We start from the raw sequence: 21,500 nt of genomic DNA, 5'->3' as shown, positions 1-21,500 counted from the left end.
GCAACAAATCAAGTACTCCAATTTAAAAATAATGGGGTACAGAGCTAAATGGAGAATTCTCTCTAGATGAATATCAAATGGCAGAGAAACACTTAAAGAAATGTTCAATGTCCTTAGTCATGAGGGAAGTGACAATCAAAATGACCCTGAGATTTCACCTTACAATCATCAGAATGGCTAAGATCAAAAACTCAAGTGATAATATATGCTGGAGAGGATGTGGAGAAAGGGGAACCCTCCTCCATTGCTGGTAGGAATATAAATTTGTAAAATGTTATCATAAAATGTTTATATACAAATAAAATTTTAACTTTGGAAGTCAATCTGGCGCTTTCTCAGACAATTAGGAGTAGTGCTACCTCAAGATCCAGCTATACCACTCCTAGGTATATACCCAAAATTTGCTCAAGTACACAACAAGGACATTTGTTCAACCATGTTTGTAGCTGCTTTATTTGTAATAGCCAGAACTTGGAAACAACCCAGATGTCCATCAACGGAGGAATGGATACAGAAATTGTGGTATTTTTACACAATGGAATACTACTCAGCAATCAAAAGGGAGGAAATCATGAAATTTGCAGGCAAATGGTGGGGTCTAGAAAAGATCATTCTGAGTGAAGTATCCCAGAAGGAGAAAGACAAACTTGGTATATACTCGCTTATATAGACCTATAAGATATGATAAACATAATGAAATCTACACACCTAAAGAAGATAATCAAGAAAGTGGACACTGGTGAAGATGATCAATCCTCATTTAGAAAGACAAATGGGATGTGCATTGAACGTATGACAGGAGTCTACCGCAAAAGGCATCTGAAAGACTACCTAGCAGTGTTTCAAAGCAGACACTAAGACTCATAACCAAACCCTTGGCAGAGTGCAGGGAATCATATGAAAGAAGGGGAGCTAGTATGATATGGAAAGGATAAGAGCTCTACAAGGACCAAATATATCCAGGCACAGGGTCTTTTCTGAGACTGACACTCAACCAAGGACCATCTATGGATATAACATAGAACTTCTGCTTGGATGTGGCCCATGGTAGCTCAGTAACCAAGTAGTTTTCCAAAGTAAGGGGAACAAAGATTGGGAAAGAATCTTCACTAACCCTTTATCTGACAGAAGACTAATATCCAGTATATACAAAGAACTAAAGAAGCTGAAAAGCAGCAAACCAAGTAATCCAATTAAAAAATGGGGAACAGAGCTAAACAGAGAATTCTCGACAGAGGAATATCGAATGGCAGAAAAACACTTAAAGAAATGCTCATCCTCATTAGCCATCAGGGAAATGCAAATCAAAATGACCCTGAGCGCATCTGAAAGACTATAACTAGCAGTGTTTTCAAAGCAAAGACTCATGACCAAACCTTTGGCAGAGTACAGGGAATCATAAGAAAGAAGGGGAGTTAGTCTGATGGGGAAAGGATAGGAGCTCCACAAGGACCAAATATATATGGACACAGGGTCTTTTCTGAGACTGACATTCAACCAAGGACCATGTATGGATATAACCTAGAACCTCCACTCAGATGTAGCCTGTGGTAGCTCAGTAACCAATTGGTTTCCCAAAGTGAGGAGAACAGGGACTATTTCTAACAGGAACTCAATGACTGGCTCTTTGGTCTCCCCACCCCCGAAGGGAGGAGCAGTCCTGTTAGGCCACAGAGGAGGGCTTTGCAGCCAGTTCTGAAGATACCTGATAAAACAGGATCAGATGAATGGGGAGGAGGTCCTCCCTATCAGTGGACTTGGAAAGGGGCACGGTGGAGATGAGGGAGGGAGGGAGGGACTGGGAGGGAATGAGGGATCGGGACACGGCTGGGATACAGAGTTAATAAAATGTAACTGATAAAAAAAATAAAAAAAATAAAAAAAAGACTATTTCTAACAGGATCTCACGGGCAGGCTCTTTGACCTCCCCCCCCAGGGGAGGAGCAGTCCTCTTAGATCACAGAGGAGGACTTTGCAGCCAGCCCTGAAGATACCTGATTAAACAGGGTCAAATGAAAGGGGAGGAGGTCCTCCCCTATCAGTGACTTGGAAAGGGGCAGGGAGGAGACCAGGGAGGGAGTGTGTGGTTGGGGAGGGAATGAGGGAGCAGGATACACTGGGACACTGAGTTAACAAAATGCAACTAAAAAGAAAAATTAAAATTAAAATAAATAAATAAATAAAATTTTAGCAAGGAAATTGCATTGAGAATATGCAAAAATGTTAGTATAACTCAAAGTTTTCCTTCTGTTTAAAATTTTCCTTAGATAATAATGTTTGCGCTTTTTTTAGTTTGAATTCTCAGTGCAGTGATAAAATATCTTTCCCTTCATCCTTTACAATGTGTGTCTCTACTCCCTAAGGTACTGTTAGTACTGAAATGTTTCTGAAAAAAAGATCTTTAAGTTCTCTAGTGTTGTCAATAATGTCTACTTTCTTGTTGCAATAAATAATCTCCTACCTGTTCACATGCAAGCAAGTATTATGAAGTTTAAAAGGAAACACACATATTCACACACTCACACATGACATGAAATTAAGAAGAGAATTGTTGTAAAGAAGAAAGGTATCAGTAGGGGAGGAAATAGCATGAGAGATAGTAATGGGTTTTAAAATCATTAAAATTTGTCATAAATATTTTAAAATAACAAAAGAATAAAAATAACTTGTCACTAAATGGTTATGTTAGATCAAGACACAAAAGCTTGTGTTGAGGGGCTAATATATTATTCACACACTAACTCTTATCCTATTATATCTTTGTATTTAAAGATGAATCAGTTATGACACTTAGGACAACTTAATGTTCTCTTCTACTGACTAACATTTTCTGGCATGTGTTATGTCTACTATTCCCTCTGTGTTCCCACTTACTTCTTTGACTTAGTGAAGCTCTCCAATCATCAGATTAGTGCCCTAGGAATAATCCCTTTTGAGCACCTCAGCACTGTGTTATGTGTGATGGATGCTTAGTACTTAAGATGGTGATAGATGGAGTTTACCGAGTCACATGTAAAAATAGACTCTAAAATCTGTAACCACAATTTACCTGTCTATTATGATTTAAATTGTAAATCTCCACCAACCTTGTGGGAAGGACTTTGCTCTCAACTGTTGCCATTGTTAGAGGTGGTGAAAAGATCGTATATGGATCTGGATTGAAGAGGTAGCACACTGAGGTATGCTTTGAAGAGGATGTTTTGAACCCAGGATCTTTCTCACTTTACTTGCTAACATTGTACCCTTCCCACCATAATGTTCTGCCTTTCTGCACGATTGCAGCCAGATGTCTAAACATCATGCACGAGGACTTCCGAGACTGAGAGACTAGAGACATCATTCCTGCTTTAGGTTGACTTCCTCCACTATTTTGAAATTTTGAAGATTAATATGTAGTCAGTTACTTTTCTGTTTCCTGTATGGAGTATGCGAGCTCAGGTAACACAAGTATTCTTTCTCTTTTCTTCTCATTTATTCTTCTCTTGTACAATATATCCTGACTGTAGTTTCCCCTTCCTCCAGTCCTCCTTTCCCACCTGCTCTTCCCTCTCCCGCAGACTCACTGCTCCTCTGTTCCTACAGTTTGTGTCTGGTCTTACAGCACCTTGTTATTCAAGTATTCCTGTAGCTACGTCCTTCACTTAGTGTTGAGACTTCCATGTCTGTCTCCATTGTGAAAATCACGAAGGTTCATGCTACAATCAACTTACATTTGCATGTTTTAAAAATATTAAAATAATAATAATTTAAAAAAAGAAAATATGCTAGCAGATAAATTTTCCTGACTTTTTTTTTTTTTTTTTGCCTGGATTGGGGTTTAACTAAGTATTGAGTATGGGCTAAATCTCAGACACTTTTGCATTCTGTTATCATGCAACTTGAAAACTAAAATAAATATTTAAATGGTTGGAAAGGAACATAATATTTTAAACCACATGAAAGTGACATAAAATTTGAATGTTACCATTCAAAAAGTATTTTAAAATTTAAAGGCCCAAAACACATAGTTCAATATGATAAAATGTGATCTCATGAATCTCTAAAATTTATATTTAATTATGACATCTATTTTAAAACAACATGTAATACTTAAGCCTGTACAGTTTCTTTCTTTTGACTTTCTTTTTTTTTACTTTTTATTTTTAGTTTTTAAGAAAAATACATTCATTATTATTATTATTATTATTATTATATACAATTTATTCACTTTGTATTCCAGCTGTAGGTCCTTCTCTCATCTCCTCTTGGTCCCACCCTTCCTCCCTCTTCAAGTCCTGTTATGCCCCTCTCTAGTCCACTGATGGGGAGGACTTCCTCCCCTCTTATCTGATCTTAGCCTTTCAGCCACTGAGTTCATGTCAGAGACAGTCCATGTTCCCCTTACTAGGAAGCCCACTTGGACACTGAGCTGCCATGGACTACCTCTGTGCAGGGCATCCAGGCTATCTCCATGAATGGTCCTTGATTGGAGTATCAGTCTCAGAAAAGACCCCTGGGTGCAGGTATTTTGGTTCTGTTGTTCTCCTTGTGGAGCTCCAGATCTTTCCAGGTTTTTCTATCTCCACTTCTTTCATAAGATTCCCTGCACTCTGCCCAAAGTTTGGTTGAGTTTCAGCATCCCCTTTAATGCCATGCTAGGTAGAGTCTTTCAGAGGCTCTCTGGGGTAGGCTCCTGTTCTGTTCCTTGTTTTCTCCCTCTTCCAATGTCCTGTTTGTCTTTCTGAGTGAGAATTGATCATCTTACCCAGGGTCCTCCTTCTTGCTTAGCTTCTTTAGGTATACAGACTTTAGTATGATTATCCTATATTATGTCTAATATGCACTTACAAGTGAATATACTATGTGTATGTTGAGTTGAAAATATTTTGAGCTCAGAAATCTGATAGTATTACTTCCAATCCCAGTCTGAAAGCACTAAAACGAGGCTGATGAAGATGGGCTGGCATAAGCCATGGAGTCAAAGGCTTCAAAACCAAGATCTGATACTCCTAGCAGTTGGGTCTATGGAACCTGAAGTCATCATCTCCTGTAGCCAGGTGGGACTTCCAGTGGAGGGTGGGGGCACCAACCAACTCATAAAACCTTTGACCCAAAATTTGTGCTATTAATAAGATATGTACAAATATAGAAAAAGCAGAGATTTAGGGAACATCAAACCAATGACTAGCCCAACTTGAGACTCACCCTACAAGAGAGCCAACCCCTGACACTATTAATGACACTCAGTTATGCTTGCAGACAAGAGACTAGCATAACTGTCTTCTGAGAGGCTTCATCCAGCAGCTGATGGAAACAGATGCAGAGACTCACAACCAAACAATATGCCAAGCTTGTGGAGTTTTGTGGAAGAGTTGGAGAAAGGACTGAGGAATTTGTAGGAGTCAAGGACACTATGAGAAGACTTACAGAGTAAACTAACCTGGGACCATGTGGTCTCAAAGAGACCGAATCACCAACCAAAGAGTCTGCATGGGCTAGACCTAGACCCCTGATTGGTCAATACACAGGGAGTCTTGGGAAATAGTGGGAGGAAAGGACCTGGAAGTGACGAGAGCTTCACAAGGAAAACAACTGGGCCAACTAACCAGGGCCCAGAGGGGTTTGCTGAGACTGAAGTATCAATGAAGAACCATGCATGAACTGGACCTATGCCTCCTACAAAGATATAGCAGGTGGGCAGCTTAGGCTTCAAGTGTGTACTCTAGTAAGGGAAGTGGGGACTACATCTGAGTGGGGGACTCACTTGCTAGCTTTTAGATCGCTTTCTCCTGGCAGAATTGCCTTGACAGCTCACAGGGGAAGAAGACAGGTTCAGTCCTGATGCACCTTGATGAGCTGGGGTAGACGGGAAAAGGGGAGGGGATAAAGGGACTTAGAGAGGGCGGGATTAGGAGGGAATCAGAGAAGGGGCTGCAAGGATGTAAAGTGAATAAAATAAATAAATGAGAAAAGCCTTAATGTAGTGTATTTTAATAAAAATCTTGGATCTCACTCTCCTTTCTCTGTCTCTGTCTCCCTTTCTCTTTCTCTCTCTCTCTTCTCTCCTCTCTCTCACTCTCCCTTCACCACCCCTCTGTGCATGTGTGTGTTCATGTGTAAATAGTATAGGTACATCTGTGCCATGATAATTTTGTGAAGGTTAGAGAACAACATCTGAGCACTGGGATGACAATTGTGTAAAACGCTGAGGCCATATTGTCTGTGTCGATTTTGGCTGCAGATACATGAAAATGAGTGTGTATGTGGTGTCACTTCAGACCATGTTTACGACAAGTTCACCTACTGTGTATCATCACCTACACCATATTAGCTGGCCTATACGCTTCTGGGATTTTTCTGTCTCAGCTTTACATCTTACTATAGGAGTACTGATTTTCAAAGTCAGGACCTCAGGCTTGTATGGCAAGTGTTTTATCTACTAAATCATCTCCTAGAAATAAATATATTTATCATTATCTATCATCTAGCTACATATCATCTATTTATCATCTGTCTAATTTATTTATTGCCTTTTCTACGTATTTTACATTGTGTTTGTCTTGCAAGAGAATTCTAGCATGTGGATAGTGAATGGAAGGACTCTGCTCATCAAAATTATAATAAAAATGAATTTATTTCAAAGATTTAAAAAAAGGGCATTTCTTTACATTGCATTGGTTCTAGTCAGGAAATTCCTTTCTTGAGGTGCATTAGAGGTAGCACATAGCATTTTTCAAGGGCTTTTCTCAGAGCACTCTTTACCTCTTTGTTCCTTAAGCTGTAGATCATGGGATTGAGCATGGGAATGACAATTGTGTAAAACACTGAGGCCATTTTGTCTGTGTCAAGAGAATGGCTTGATTTTGGCTGCAAATACATGAAAATGAGTGTTCCATAAAATATAGTCACAGCAGTGAGATGAGAGGCACATGTTGAGAAAGCTTTGCATCTCCCTTCAGTGGACTGGATTCTCAAGATAGCAGCCACAATGTATAAGTAAGAAATTAGGACAGTGGTCAAAGAACTGATCATGTTGAATCCAGCAAAGATGAATATTAGAATCTCCTTGAGGCTGGTGTCTGAGCATGCGAGAGCCATCAAAGGGACATCATCACAATAAAAGTGGTTGATTATATTGGGGCCACAGTAAAACAGTCGGAAAGTAACTACTGTGTGGAGCAAAGCAACGGCAAAACTGTAAAAGTAGGGGCCCATTACAAGTCGTAGGCATACTTTCTGGGACATGACCACCATATACAGAAGAGGATTGCAAATGGCCACATAGCGGTCATAAGCCATCACTGCAAGGAGAAACATCTCTGAAATCAAAAAGTACAGAAAAAAACCAAGCTGGGTTGCACAGGCATAGAAAGATATAGACCTTCTATTAGTGATGAGTGTCTCCAGGAACTTGGGGGCTACTGAAGAGGAATAACAAAGGTCTACAAAGGCCAGATTACTGAGGAAGAAGTACATGGGTGTGTGAAGTCTAGAATCCATCCTGATTAGTGAAATCATTCCTACATTTCCCACCAAAGTCAGACTGTAGACCACTAGAATGAGGAGAAAGAGAATGATTTCTATCTCTCTATGGACTGCAAACCCTAACCTAAGAGGATGAATTCTGTCACAACAGTGATATTCCTTTCGGTCATTTCATCAAGTCTTAACATCTGAAAAGCAAAAATGAAACAAGATAATATTAAGACAATTTATTGGTGCAGCAAAGACATTGTAATCAAATACAACTGCTTTGTGAGTTGATGTTGTTTAATGCAGTAGGCTACCAAATATATCCAATTTCAATTATTCCAATGGCTTCTAAGTTTGTAAAGCAAACAAATAAAGGCAAATTTTAGAAACAGACCAGTTGGCTGTGGTTGTTCAATGGTTGAAAATTTGCCTAGCATGTAGTATTTAAAACAGAAAGAATACTACCATCTCATCCAAAATCATATTGCCTAGATGATCATTTATTATTTATGTATGTATGTATCTATCATCTATCTATCTATCTATCATCTAATCTATCATCTATAATCTATACATTCATTTGTCTATCATCTATTTATCTATATACTTATGCCACAAGAAATTTTCTCTCTCTACCAAATAATTTAATTCTTAGAACCAAATCTCATTTTGATAGAAGGGTGTTAGAATAAAGCTTGTAAACTCACCTGGGTCTTTATGGCAATGTTGATAACTCAGATTCACATTTTGAGTGTCAAATGGAAGAGAAAACCAGGCAAAAATGAATACTGGTCAATACTTCTCCACTTTCAAATGTAGGAATGTGCTAGTTGAAATCCCATTTCCAGTCCTTTTTCACAAACCTCTCTTTAGATGCTGTGAAGAAAATAATGGAGACTTTCCTGGCACAGGCTACTGTTGTTTAAAAGTTCACTGAGATAAGATTTATTTTCTTTCCTGACAAATCTATAGTAAAATAAAAATATATATAAATTACATCAAGTTTCATCAAAGCAATATGGTTTTTGAATTTCACATCTTGAACACATTTTTCTCATTTTTGTATATTGCCTCCATCCATGAGTCTCTATGTGACACATTCTCTCTTTTAAATTATTCAAAATTTATCCTACAATTAAGACTGCTCAGCAAACCAAATGTTCTTTTTATACAAGAATTGTTTATTTTATTAATCTTTTTTTTCTCTAACATTTGCAAGAACCAAAGAGCAGTTGAGAGAATACTTACCTTGTTCCTAGGATTGTGGACATCAGTTTTGTGTTGTTTCAGCACAGATGGACAAGTTCATGGACTTCTGAATAGAAAATATAATGGACTATTTGAGGAAGAGTTTTATTGCAAATAATCAGAAGAATGTTTCTTCTTACCTGACTATGGAGGAAATCTCAGCCTGATTGTTGTCATTCTCTATAAGGCTCTTCTCTAAGTTAGTGAGTGATGCTAGTTTATATAAATATATAAGTCATTGGGAGATTTCTTATTCAGTGTTAATTCCTAGTAATATTTGTACAGTTGTCTCCAAGGTCACAGGCTCTCCTGGGTCTTACTGACATTTGGAAATTCTAAGGAGAAAATGACTGGCCTCCAAAGGCAAAGGTATCATGAGATCATATGTGAATCAAAATCAACTCACCTACCACAGAGTAACAAGATTTGCTTGTGTGTATGAATTATAATTTGTGCAAACAGTATACGAATAGGCTTGCATGAGTGGTGACCATTGAAGTAGCATATCTCTTTCTAACGTGGTGACTTTGGTTTTTGCTGTTATCTTTTATTTTGTTTCTTACCCATTTAGGATGTTTCCAATTGAATAATTTATTTTCATAAGTTCCTAACCTTGTGCTTTACATCTATGAGCTAGAGATTTTTAAATAGACAATTTATTGCATTTTTCTTTTAAAAGTGAAAATGATAAAAAAAAATGGCTTTTAAAATTGTTTTATCTACTTCATCTTCTCTTATTACATCTGCCTTTCAAATTTATGGCCTATTTATAATTTTTTATTGTGTTTATGTGGGTATGTATATATGCAAACATATACATATATTTAAGCACTTACTTTAAAAAAGGTACATTCCTCATAAGTGACATTATGGTCAGGGCAGACTTAAAGAAACAACTGATTAATTTGGGAATTTAATAAGTTATTTGTATTATTCATTCACAATAAAACTTTAGACAATGTTTTTGTTTTGTTTTGGTTTTGGTTCGGTTTGTTTTTTCCAGAGTTTTTCTTTGTGTGAGCTTTGTTGTTCTGTACCTCCTTTGTAGACCAGGCTGGCCTTGAACTCATAGTTATCCTCCTGCCTCTGTCTCCCGGAGCACTGGAATAAAGGCATGTTCCACCATACCCAGCTTATACAGTGTTTTATTAACTAAAATAATTAATAAAACCTACTATACTCCTGTATGTATGTAATAACAATTAATGGAAAGAAAGGCCCTATATTTTAAAAGGTGAGTACTGGTATATGAGAGGATTTGGGAGGTGGGAAATAATCTTAATGTTTAATCTTAATTTTGATCTTCTCTTGGTTTTTTAAATGAGTGATAATATCCAGTCCCTCCAAAGAGGAAAAAAATAATTTTCATACTCTATAGTGCAGGATCATATATTAAATAAAATTTAAAAGAAGTTTAATGATTTTAATTTTTTTTTCATTTCATAGATTACCACATTGCTCCTGTTTTCTCAATTGTGTGGTCAATTGCTTTTCACTACTCTCAACTGAAAAAAAATGAAGAATCAAAGCCTAAATTACTTTTGTTGTCCCCTCTTTGTTTTATAGCTAGTCATCTTATTTTATGACTGATTAAATCATGCAACTTAAATTTTGCTTAAATTTTATTGTCTTCACACAATAGCTGGTTACTTGAACCTCATTTAGTGAATAGCTTACTTTAGGTTATTTACATAAAATGTCAAGAAACTACAAGTTCCAAATATTAGTCAGTGTCCGTAAGACACAGTGTGAGTAAATACAGATAAAATCCATGATTTTAAGTATGTTACTGTGGAGGGATATGATATAAATGCAGAGTAAAGAAGGTTTTTCAAACCTATATTCCAATATGAAAGAAATCTTTGACTGTATGAGAAGTCATAGCATAGGAACCTGTTATAAGAGCATTTAATAATGCTCTTTCTTTTCTATGTTTTTTTTAGTCTGATTTTGTGACTGAGAGTGATGGGTGCATTTGATTGTATACATGAATATTTGTGATTGACCTCACTAATACCAGGTCATTATCTGAATAGTTTTCATGGGCCTTTTGGTACAATCTTCAGAAATAATAGGAAACTATCTCTTGGCTAGACCTTTGTCTCCTCACTTTCATTTCTTTGGCAGCTTTCTGTGGCTTCTGTATTTCCCATTACCTGCCATCATTCCATAGAGCCCTACACTAGAAATTATGGAGAAAATAATGATTATAAAAGAAATTTCCATTTCTTTATTTCATTTCATATGATAATCAAGTGATTCACAATATATTAGCTTTGTGATGTTGTGTTTTACTATTGTTGCTTTCCTAATTCTAAATTTATCTTTATTTTTTTTTTCAATGCAGTTTATTCAGGAACCTTGAACAATCCTCGGACTCCGGGGAAAGCCAGCCCACAGCTTAAATAGCCTCTGGGTAGCCAACCCAGGCGTGCCACGGGGGCAATGCAGATAGGTCCACATACATGGAAGCAAGCCAGATCCTCAGCCTTAGCCAAATATGGAATTGTTCATGACAGAGAGCACTCACTATCGGGAAGGTGGAAGGCGGAAACCAGCTCCATCTTTAAGGCATAGCATTCCGCAGCTCTCTACAGTTCCCCCTTTTTGTTTTAGACGCATCAGGCAAGAGTAGAGGTCTGATCTCTGATATTAGAAATAAATTGGGACTTTGTACAGATGTTCATTTAGGTGTCATCCACCCAAAGAGCATCAGACCCGTCCGATACCTTTTTCTCAGAGGCGGGACCTGGGGCATCAACCCGCATGCAATCAGACATGCTCTTCTCTGGGTCCAAAGCGGCTGACCCTGAGTGCAGTGCTTAGCCTCGCATCCTGAGCGTATCATTTTAGCTTTTTATGGTATCCAACCATGCTTGGGGAGAATGTCCTGCTTCAATGGCTGTAAAGGCCTGAATGATCATGGCTGCATCACACTGTTGTGAGACTCTAATCTTGCATATATACCACAGGCAAACCAAGGAGACCAACACTGGAAGGCCTGCTAACACTCCCATGCCCGCCCATTCCTTCAGATGATTCATGGCTGCAGCAATCCATGTTGATAATCCTGTGGCTAGTCCTGCGTCCACTCCGGTAGAATTTACTGTGACAATGGCCACTCTCAGCTGCTCCATCGTAGTATCGAATTCTCCAGTCCAGTTACCTAAAATATAGCTCGACAATTGTTTAGACAGATTTGCAGCGCAGGAAAAATTCTCATGTTGTATGCTAGTGACACAAAGTCCAGCATACTTTCATTGACAGCCAGGTTGAGCGATTTGCCATAGGGTATCAATTTGCTCCTGCAAGAGGTCAATCCTCTGATTGAACACCATCAAGCTTCCTTTTAGTTGAGCATTAATTCCTTTTTGTACAACTAAGGCATGAGCTACATTGGCTAAATGATTATTCAGGGTCTGAGCAGTCTGCCCAGTATGACTCCTGGCTAATGCCCCGGTGGTAGCTCCAACAGCCGCCAATGAAATGGCAGTAAGAATGGTGGCTGTAGTTCCAAGATCCCTTTTCTGTCTGAAGAGAGTCATAGCGTTTAATAAATACTCAAAACTTGAGTTGAAAGGTCTTTCCTTTTTATACTTCTAGATTGATTTTTCATTTTTATGTATGTGTACGTGCTTGTGCATGTGTGCATGTGTGTATGCAGATATCTACAAATGGTGGCAGTGGCTGTCAGACCTCCTGGAGCTTGGGGATGGAAGTTGTGAACCACCTCATGTGGATGCTGGACACCAAATTCAGATCTTTTGTGAGAGCAGCAAATACTCAGCCATTTTTCCCAGTTCCTCTTCCTATCTCTTCTTTCTTTCTCTTCTTTCTTTCTTTCTTTCTTTCTTTCTTTCTTTCTTTCTTTCTTTCTTTCTTTCTTTCTTTCTTTCTTCTTTCTTTTCTTTCTTCTTTTTATTCTTAATGTGTTGAATCATACCAATAAACTGAAACAGTGAAAAATGTATGGGAATTATCTTTATAACTTACAAGTACAAAGCAAACAGATATATTATCTTGACAAACGGTTGACAGGTTTTACTATCTAATTCTATCAGATTATATTCTTAATGTTCACTTCATCTCTGGCCATATTTTATGTGTTAATAACCCCTAAGCACTGTTGAATATTGATCACAATTTCTAGTTTGAACCCCTGATACAGTATACACAGCCAGGTGGTACTCTTTATTGAGGCCGTTTCATGAATTGGGTCAATGAACACAAAACAGTTCCTGACTTCAGGTTTCAATATTGACAAAGTGCAACTTCTTTTTTTAGTATTTGCGAATTTGCATAATAGAGGAATTAAATTAGAAACTAATATGGAATTTCTCTCTTATCTAAACACTGGCTAATAATATCAATTGCCTCATTGTACACTCCACTGACTTCTGTTTATCCACTTCATCTTCCATTTAGTGCAAATTCCAGTGAACACAGGCTTCTTTTATTTAATTCTTAACATGACTACTTTTAGTGTCTCTCATGAAATTTAAGGGGAGTAATCCCTGTGTGTAGATGTCCTCTGTGATAAGCATGTAAGAAACTAATACTTTATAACAGTTTTCATACTTCCCACGTAAGCAAATTTATGTGAGTAGTTTTTAACCATGGTGAGTTGTTGAACATAGATGTTTAAGCCTGGTTCTTTCATAAAGTGATCAGGGCATAGTCATAAGCATCTCATTTAGCTCAGCTCAAAATGCATATTTTGTATAAGTAGAAATCAATAATCTACTTAATCACGCAGCTTGCAAGCCACCTCACTTGTTCAAGCTGCTCACACAGACCGCTGCTAAGAAGTGCATATGCACGTTTGAGTTTTATGTCATGTCTCCAGGTGAATCAGTCATGTAGTGCTGGACTCCTAGATATCTTTGTTGAGTAAAGGAGGGACCGGCTCTTAGTTTCCTTTCGCGTGCCCTGTCCAGCAGAAACCCTGGTCACGGTGCCTGTCAAACATTAATTAGGCAGTAGGTTCAGTTTTCCAGTGAATCTGAAAAGTCTTAATGAGTGATCATGTTCTCTAATTATGTGCTGTATTTTAATATCTGAACACAGAGTGTAGGAGTTCCTAAGCCCCTGCTGCTGGCTGTACTATACAGCATGAAAACAGAGAGCTTGGTGATTCTAATTGTACTCTGACCTCAAAAATTCAGAGGACCTAAGACTGTAAGCAAAGTGCTATTTTCCTTAAGTGCAGTTTTCCATTTCTTGATATTAATTAAACAGTTACTGATCATATGGGGAAAGAAACTGAAGCCAGAGTTTGATAAGTGTTGATGATGAAACTGTCTCTCTGGGTCTTATTATGAAAGTACTCATAGCAAAGAGAATTCCCTGTTCTATAACTTCAGTTTACTTGCTAATCAGTTTCCAAGGGCCTCATTAAAGGAAGGGTTCTTTAGCTTTTTCATGGGGACATATTAACTGACAACAGTCTCAGTAAACACAAAGTTTCAACTTTTTCATTAAGATTAATTAATTTAGTTAGAATATGTTGATATAGTTGCAGTTCCCCAGGGAAAGCTCCTCCTTCTTCATTGAAGCACTTTCCGCTGGGGTACAAAACAGTTCAGAGGAAAATTTTGAGCTGGCTTTCACTTAGTTTGTGCACAGAGTCTTTCACAACTTCCCTGAGCACTCTTGAAAAGGTCATAAGTCCTAACCTCAGTTACAAAATGAAAATACCAATTACAGCACAGGACTATTTAATATCAATATTAACAATAAGAGTGCCTATGATATGTCTTAAACAAGTTCCTAATAATGTATGTGTACATTATCATTAATCCTCACAAATACTACATAATTTTGATTAAATTCTCCAATATTTCAGATAAGAAAAGGCTCAAATTATGTATATAATTTTTCTACATGCAAGACTGATGCTCTTGGTCACTATCACACACACACACACACACACACACAGTAAATTATATGCCTGTGTTTATTCAATGATAATTAAGCACACAAGCACACAATATATTACACTTTTAGTAATTATAATGAACTTTTATAGACTCATGTATTCTTTGTAATAATAAAATAAGGGAATATTGCATTGTTTAAATAGGTAGACAGATAGAAGCATAGGAAGATAAATTAAAAAGAGGGTAAAGTTATTTACGTGGGCAAATTTCACTTGGGTTATCAAGCTTCTTTCTAACCCATCTGAGTTTGTAAATTTCAGTGTTAGAAAAGAACCCTGACTATTCAGTTTAGCAAGGACCTCTGATCACTTCTATATAATCACTCTCAATATCTGATTAGCTTCCTCATCCCTCATAGCACCTGATGTCTGCTCAGCATGGCCTGCCTTCCTGAATATTTCAGTCTGTTCACAATCCCCTTTATCCCTTCTGTTTCCTTATGTTGTTTAAAATCTGTGGTACTCTTTCTACCCTTGGGTTTGGAGCCCCGCTCTAGTTTTGAAGTGGAGCCTGACATTTACCCACAGAGGAACAAGTCCTGGATGGCACCTCCCCTGGACCCATGGTCATGGTTTCAAATAAAATACTGTCACATGTATCATTGGCTAATTTGCTGACCCGTGTATAATTCATGCATTTACACATGCAAACTGGAATTGCTTGATGGATTTTTCTTTCGTATAATAAGATCAAATACCTTAGAAGAAGCAACTTTTATTTTAACTAAGATTCTCATTTCCTTTTTGACAAATACAGTGAAACAAACCAATCTCTAAACTTTTTTCCTTTAAAAATAGATTTATTTTAATTATTGTGTGTGAGCATTTTGCCTGAATATACTTATGGACAAGTTTGTGTCTGGTACTCATGGGTCAGAAGAGAACCCTGGATCACCTGGAACTGGATGGCTTGAGCTGCCTTGTGGGTGCTAGGAATTAAGCTTGTGTCCTCTGAAAGAGCAAAAAGTACTCTTAGCCACTGAGAGGTCTCCCTAGTTCATTTCTCATTTCTTTTACATTCATAAATACAGAGCAGAATTTTTCTTTCTTTAATATTATGTTCCCATGTAGTCTTTTTCGAAACATGCCATACCATTACACTAAGTAAGGCCGCCTACTTAAAACATTTCAAGGGCATTTGAAAAACAATTTCCAATAATCCCATTTTTATGAAGCATTTACATTGTGTTCTTCTATGACAGGGGCTAGATAAAATGTGTAATACATATATTTCATATAAAAGCTATATTAACTTATGGACTATTCATCTCTTCTATTTCCCCTCCTTTATCAGTCATTAGTTGCAGCTGGACGTTGTGCCTTTCCCCCAACTATGTCATTGATTTTTTTTCCCCTTTGGCCACATAACTGTACTGTCTTAGTTTGTAACTTACCTTTAGTTTTCTTGGTTTTGAGAATTACACACATGCTATTGTATTATTTCTATCTCTCTATCTCTCTATTTTCCCATCCTTCCTCCTCTATCCACACCATTCATGGCCTCTTTTTATTTAAGTGTTCTTGTTATACACATACAAACATACGTATACACACACACCCATGTGTGATGTATATATATATATATATATATATATATGTATACACACACACCACATACATACATTATAGCAGTGCATCCAGGGATTATATACATATCTAACTCATCAACAGATAATGAAAGTGTGCTAAATATACACAGATTCTATTCAATTCCACAGAAAAATGAAATAATGAAAATTTGAAGATAAATTAATGGAGATTGACAGTGTTATATTGAATTGGATATCTCAGGCATAGAAAGACAAATGACACATGTTCTTTCTTGTGGATTTTATTTCTGAATTTGAGAGTATAACCATTCTTTGATGTCTTTATTTGAATTTCTTGCCTTTTAATTATCTGTTATTTGTTTTTCTATTTAAATTTATTTTTTTAATTTATTCATTTTACATCCCCATCTTAGCCCCCTTTATTGTCTCATCTGAGACCCAACCTCCTTCCCTCTTTCCCCATCCCCTCCATAGCCCTCAGAAAGGGAGGGCCCTCCTGGCCTACCAACTGACCCCAGTCTAGCAAGTCTCATCAGGTCTGGCTGCATCCTCTTTTTTACTGGCCACGTCAGTAAAAATATTACATGACAGAGCTCACATTAATATAAAATTTCATTGTCTTTAAAATTATCTTCAGAACAAAGAGTTTTCAAATTCTCTAAATTTTCAATTTATGGATCCCTTGACAGACCTGTATTTTACCTTTTAATTTATTATTATTAGTAGTATTTAGGCAGCCTGCTTCTGGGTTGTCTAGCAACCTATGATGTCATCATGTGTTTGCCCTGCTGCTGCACCGGGCAGGTGTGGTTAAGTCTCTCCTTAAAAGGACCAACCCACCACTTGGTCACTCTCTTGCCCTCTTACTCTCTTGCTCTCCTGCTCTCTCCCCTCTCTCTGTGGGAGTGCCCCTTCATTCCCCTGTCATGTCTTGCTCTCTCCTTCTCTCTCTCTCTTCATCTCCATCTAATAAACCTCTTTCATATAAAATCTCTTGTGTGCATCCCCATCTCATTGGTCCTAATGATGGTACGTTTGGCTGGGAAGGGCTCTCCTGTTAACACTTGGTCTGATCACACCAGGAACCCTTATTAGGACCATGGTGTCTGCAACAGATTTTCTTTTTCTGTTCTACCTATCCCTAACCAGCACTCAACCACCTCTGCCTTAAAACCTACACTTTCTCTAAAGTGCCTTGTCCTTACCAGGCACACCTGTCCCTCTGCTCTAGGCTGCTCAGATCCAGCATCTGCCTAGGGGAAACTAAAACTGTCATACCAGATGCTGAAATTGCCACTTCAGACACAGACACAGCCTGCATCTAAACTGTTGCTGTTAGGTAGGCAATTGCTGGGTACTCTGTGCACATACAGGTGGCTTTAGATTGCACCGCTGTCTCAGGCCCCATGGACAAGATTTTAAATCTCCCTCAGAATGCCTGCCTCCAGAGGCTGGCTTGCAGAGGAGGGTTTTCAATTGTGCAGCCTTCCCATCAGACATGCCATGAGCGTGCAAAGAGTTTCAAATCAGTTCAGCCATCCCACCAACAAGCACCTGGTCTTGCTATGCAGCTATGACCACGCACTGTGCATGGTTAGCCACCATGTTGATTTTGGGACAAGGAGGGTGAAGCAACAGCTTCCCTGCCATCTCCACTAAGGGCAAGCACATGGTTTCACTGCCATCTTAACTTAGGGCACTCAAGGGCAGTCACATGATTGGCAGCCATCTTCTTTAAAAAACAAACAAACAAACGCTGTGGAAACCACTGCCAGCTGCTTTTCCTACTTTGTTCTGTCCCACTCTTTCCGAAGCTACAAAACTGTAGTCTCTTGTAGACTCTAAAAGGACACTGAGCCCCTTCCTACTTCCATTCTCAAGCTGCCTATTTGCCCTATCCTTTCCTGCACATGAGATTCCCTCTAAGAGAACTCAGCCTTACTGCTGATAAAGCCCTGGTACCAGACACAAATCAGACCTGCAATGTTGCAAAGGACTGAGAAAAATGTTTGAGGGTCTAAGAAAGTGTTTTAAGGTTGGTCAATGGAAGTTATAAAGGTTGCAAGGTCTAAAGTGATTTAAGGTATCCTAAATAGGTAAAAATGCTTAATATTTCCTCATGTTGGTATGCTACTGTTTTATTGACTATCCAGAGCTTTGACCTTTATCAATAGAGCCCTGATTTATTAATCTAACTCTAATAAAAAAAATTCCACTATACCACTATCCTGGTTCCAACTCAAGGTGGAATTCCTCCCCTTTCCCTGGTTTTGGGATTTCCCTTTCCTGGCTACTTGACTGCTACATTTCCTACATCCAGCACCAGCTGATTGGTGAGTCTTCCCTTCTGGTTGGTGTCAGTTCCTGGCACCCGAAAGCCGCATCCGTGCACCAGCCATTTGGCAAGTCTTCACTTCTAGTTGGTGCGAACGCTCCCTACCACTCTCGCCAACCTACGTCCAAACGCTTCATCTAGGACCATCTTCTCCCTTGGGTAAGATTTTTCCTCTACCAGCACAGTTTCTCTCCCTTCCCCTCTTGCTCTTCTACAAAAATCCTAGTGCTAGGTAAGCCATATCTGCTAGAGGCAACTGTTTCCTTGGTCTCTGGCCAATGCCGAAGAGCTGTTAGGACAGACTGTAGCATATACTGATTCAAATCATGCTCTTGGGAGGCCTTGACAGGTCACAGTCTCCTACCTGCCTAATGGGAATAGTCCATTCATCCATTTCTCCATATTCTCCTCAGGAATGTCTTCTGGAGAATTTCAAGTTTCTATACCTTTAAGGGCCTCTAAGCTTACACAACTTTGTAACCAAACTTGGCCTCAATTTCCTTAGATGACAGATCCAAAGCAAAGCCATTTTGATTACTGGCAGTGATTGGGTAAATGGAGGCTCCCTCAGGTAAATGGAGGTTCCCATGTTCAAGTCTTTTTGATCCAAACCTTCTACCTCTCTTTGCTCCCCCAAAAGTTTTAAATGTACACCTAAAAGAATTTTCTCTGTAACCTACTTAACTTTGTCTTCAGCCTATAAATATGTTCCAATATTCTGCCAGACCCAGGTATTTCCTATATCTACAACAGCGCCAAAGCAGCTACCACAAGTGTACCAATCTGACCTCACAGACTTCCATAAAGCTGGACCTGCACTTTCCCTCCCAGCCCTGGATGTTCTCACAGACACTGGACAGCAGCAAAACAGCTTGTTCTTCTTGGACTTGGCCAGCATTTCAGCTTTTTGCCCTCCCTACAGTGCCCCCAGTGTCAGCAGGAGGTACCAGAAGAGAATCTACAACTGTTATTCACTTATAACTAACAAAAGGCTGGAATGGAGGAGGGTTCCCCTTTTTCCACATCCTCTCCAGCATATATTGTCACTTGAGTTTTTGATCTTAGGCCTTCTGATGGGTGTAAGGTGAAATCTCAGGGTTGTTTTGATTTGCATCTCCCTGATGACTAAGGACATTGAACATTTTAAATGTTTTTCTGCCATTCTATATTCCTCTACAGGGAATTCTGTTTAGCTCTGTACCCCATTTTTTTTTACATTGTATTATTTGATTCATTGCTTTTTAACTTCTTTAGTTCTTTATATATTCTGGATATACAGTTGGTGAAGTTCCTTTCCCAGTCCATAGGCTGTCGTTTTGTTCTGACGACAATGTCTTATGTTTTAAGGAAGCTTTTCATGAGGTCCCATTTATTGCTTGTTGATCTTAGAGCCTGTGCTGTTGGTGTTCTGTTCAGGAAGTTGTCTCCTGAGCTAATGAGTTCTAGGCTCTTCCCCAATTTTTCTTCTAACAGATTTAGTGTGTCTGTTTTCATTGCTGGTGGAAATATAAACTTGTACAAACACTTTGGAAATCAATCCAGCATTATCTCAAACAATTAGGAATAGTGCTTCCTCAAGGTCCAGCTATATCACTCCTAGGCATATATCCAAAAAAATGCTCAAATACACAATAAGGACATTTGTTCAACCATTTTCATAGCAGGTTTATTCATAATAGCCAGAACCTGGAAACAACCCAGATGTCCATCAACAGAGGAATGGATACAGAAATTGTGTACATTTACACAATGGAATACTACTCAGCAATTTAAAACAAGGAAATCATGAAATTTGCAGGCAAACAGTGGTATCTAGAAAAGATCATCCTGAGTGAGGTTTCCCAGGAGCAGAAAGACACACATGCTATATACTCACATATAAGTGGATACTAGACATATAATATAGGATAAACTTACACAAATCTGTACACCTAAAGAAACCAAGCAAGAAGGAGGACCCTGGGTAGGACGATCAATCGTCACTCAAAAAAACAAACAGGATGGCTATTGGAAGAAGGAGAAAACAGGAAACAGGACAGGAGCCTACCACAGAGGGCCTCTGAGAGACTCTACTCAGCAGTGTATCAAAGCACATGCTGAGATGCAAAACCAAACTTTAGGCAGAGTGCAGGGAATCTTAGGAAAGAAGGGGGAGTTAGTGAGACCTAGACAGGACAGGAGCTCCACAAGGAGAGCAACAGTACCAAAATATCTGGGCACAGAGCTCTTTTCTGAGACTGACATTCCAAACAAGGGCCATTCATGGATATTACCTAGAACCCCTGCTCATATGCAGCACATGGCAGCTCAGTGTCCAAGTGTGTATCCTCATAAGGGGAATAGGGACTGTCTCTGACATGAACTCTTGGCTGGCTCTTTGACCACGTCCCTGTGAGGGTGGAACAGCCTTGCCAGGCCACAGAGGACAATGCAGCCAGTCCTGATGGGACCTGACAGGCTAGGGTCAGATGGAAGGGGAGGAGGACCTTCCCTATCAGTGGACTTTGAGAGGGGCATGGAAGGAGATGAAGGAGGGAGAGTCAGATTGAGATGGAATGAAGGAGGGGGCTACAGCTGGGATACAAAGTGAATAAAGTGTAATTAATAAAAAAATAAAATAATTTTAAAAAGATCATTATGAAGACTAAATGCTGCAATGTCAAGATCACTTGAAATGCTGCATAGAACAATATGAATGACATAGTAAACAGTTTAGGTATTTTGCCCGTTTTGCTAAGAATTTGATTATAGATATAACCCACTCTGGGTACAGGAAGCTTCATTTGGTGATGGGAGATATCCAGTTGAAACACCATCCCCTCCCCCATTATTTGATGATTTCCTTTAGATCACCTTCATATATATATTTATATATTTAATATATATATTAGAAGGCACCAACTGTACTTTGTTTCCATATAACCATAAAACTTTGTTTAATCTGCCCATCCTTGTATTCACTTACTATATTCCCTTC

The 21,500-nt window shown here is 38.6% G+C and overlaps 1 pseudogene; it reads right to left on the bottom strand.

Moving 5' to 3' along the window:
* Positions 1-6,663: 6,663 nt before the first annotated feature.
* Positions 6,664-7,634, bottom strand: LOC110543939 (olfactory receptor 8U3-like; annotated as a pseudogene).
* Positions 7,635-21,500: the final 13,866 nt, after the last annotated feature.

This window comes from Meriones unguiculatus, chromosome 8, assembly GCF_030254825.1.
Source record: "Meriones unguiculatus strain TT.TT164.6M chromosome 8, Bangor_MerUng_6.1, whole genome shotgun sequence".
Lineage (NCBI taxonomy): Eukaryota > Metazoa > Chordata > Mammalia > Rodentia > Muridae > Meriones > Meriones unguiculatus.
The sequence above is the reverse complement of the archived record's forward strand: the minus strand, read 5'-3'. Positions and strand labels throughout refer to the sequence as shown.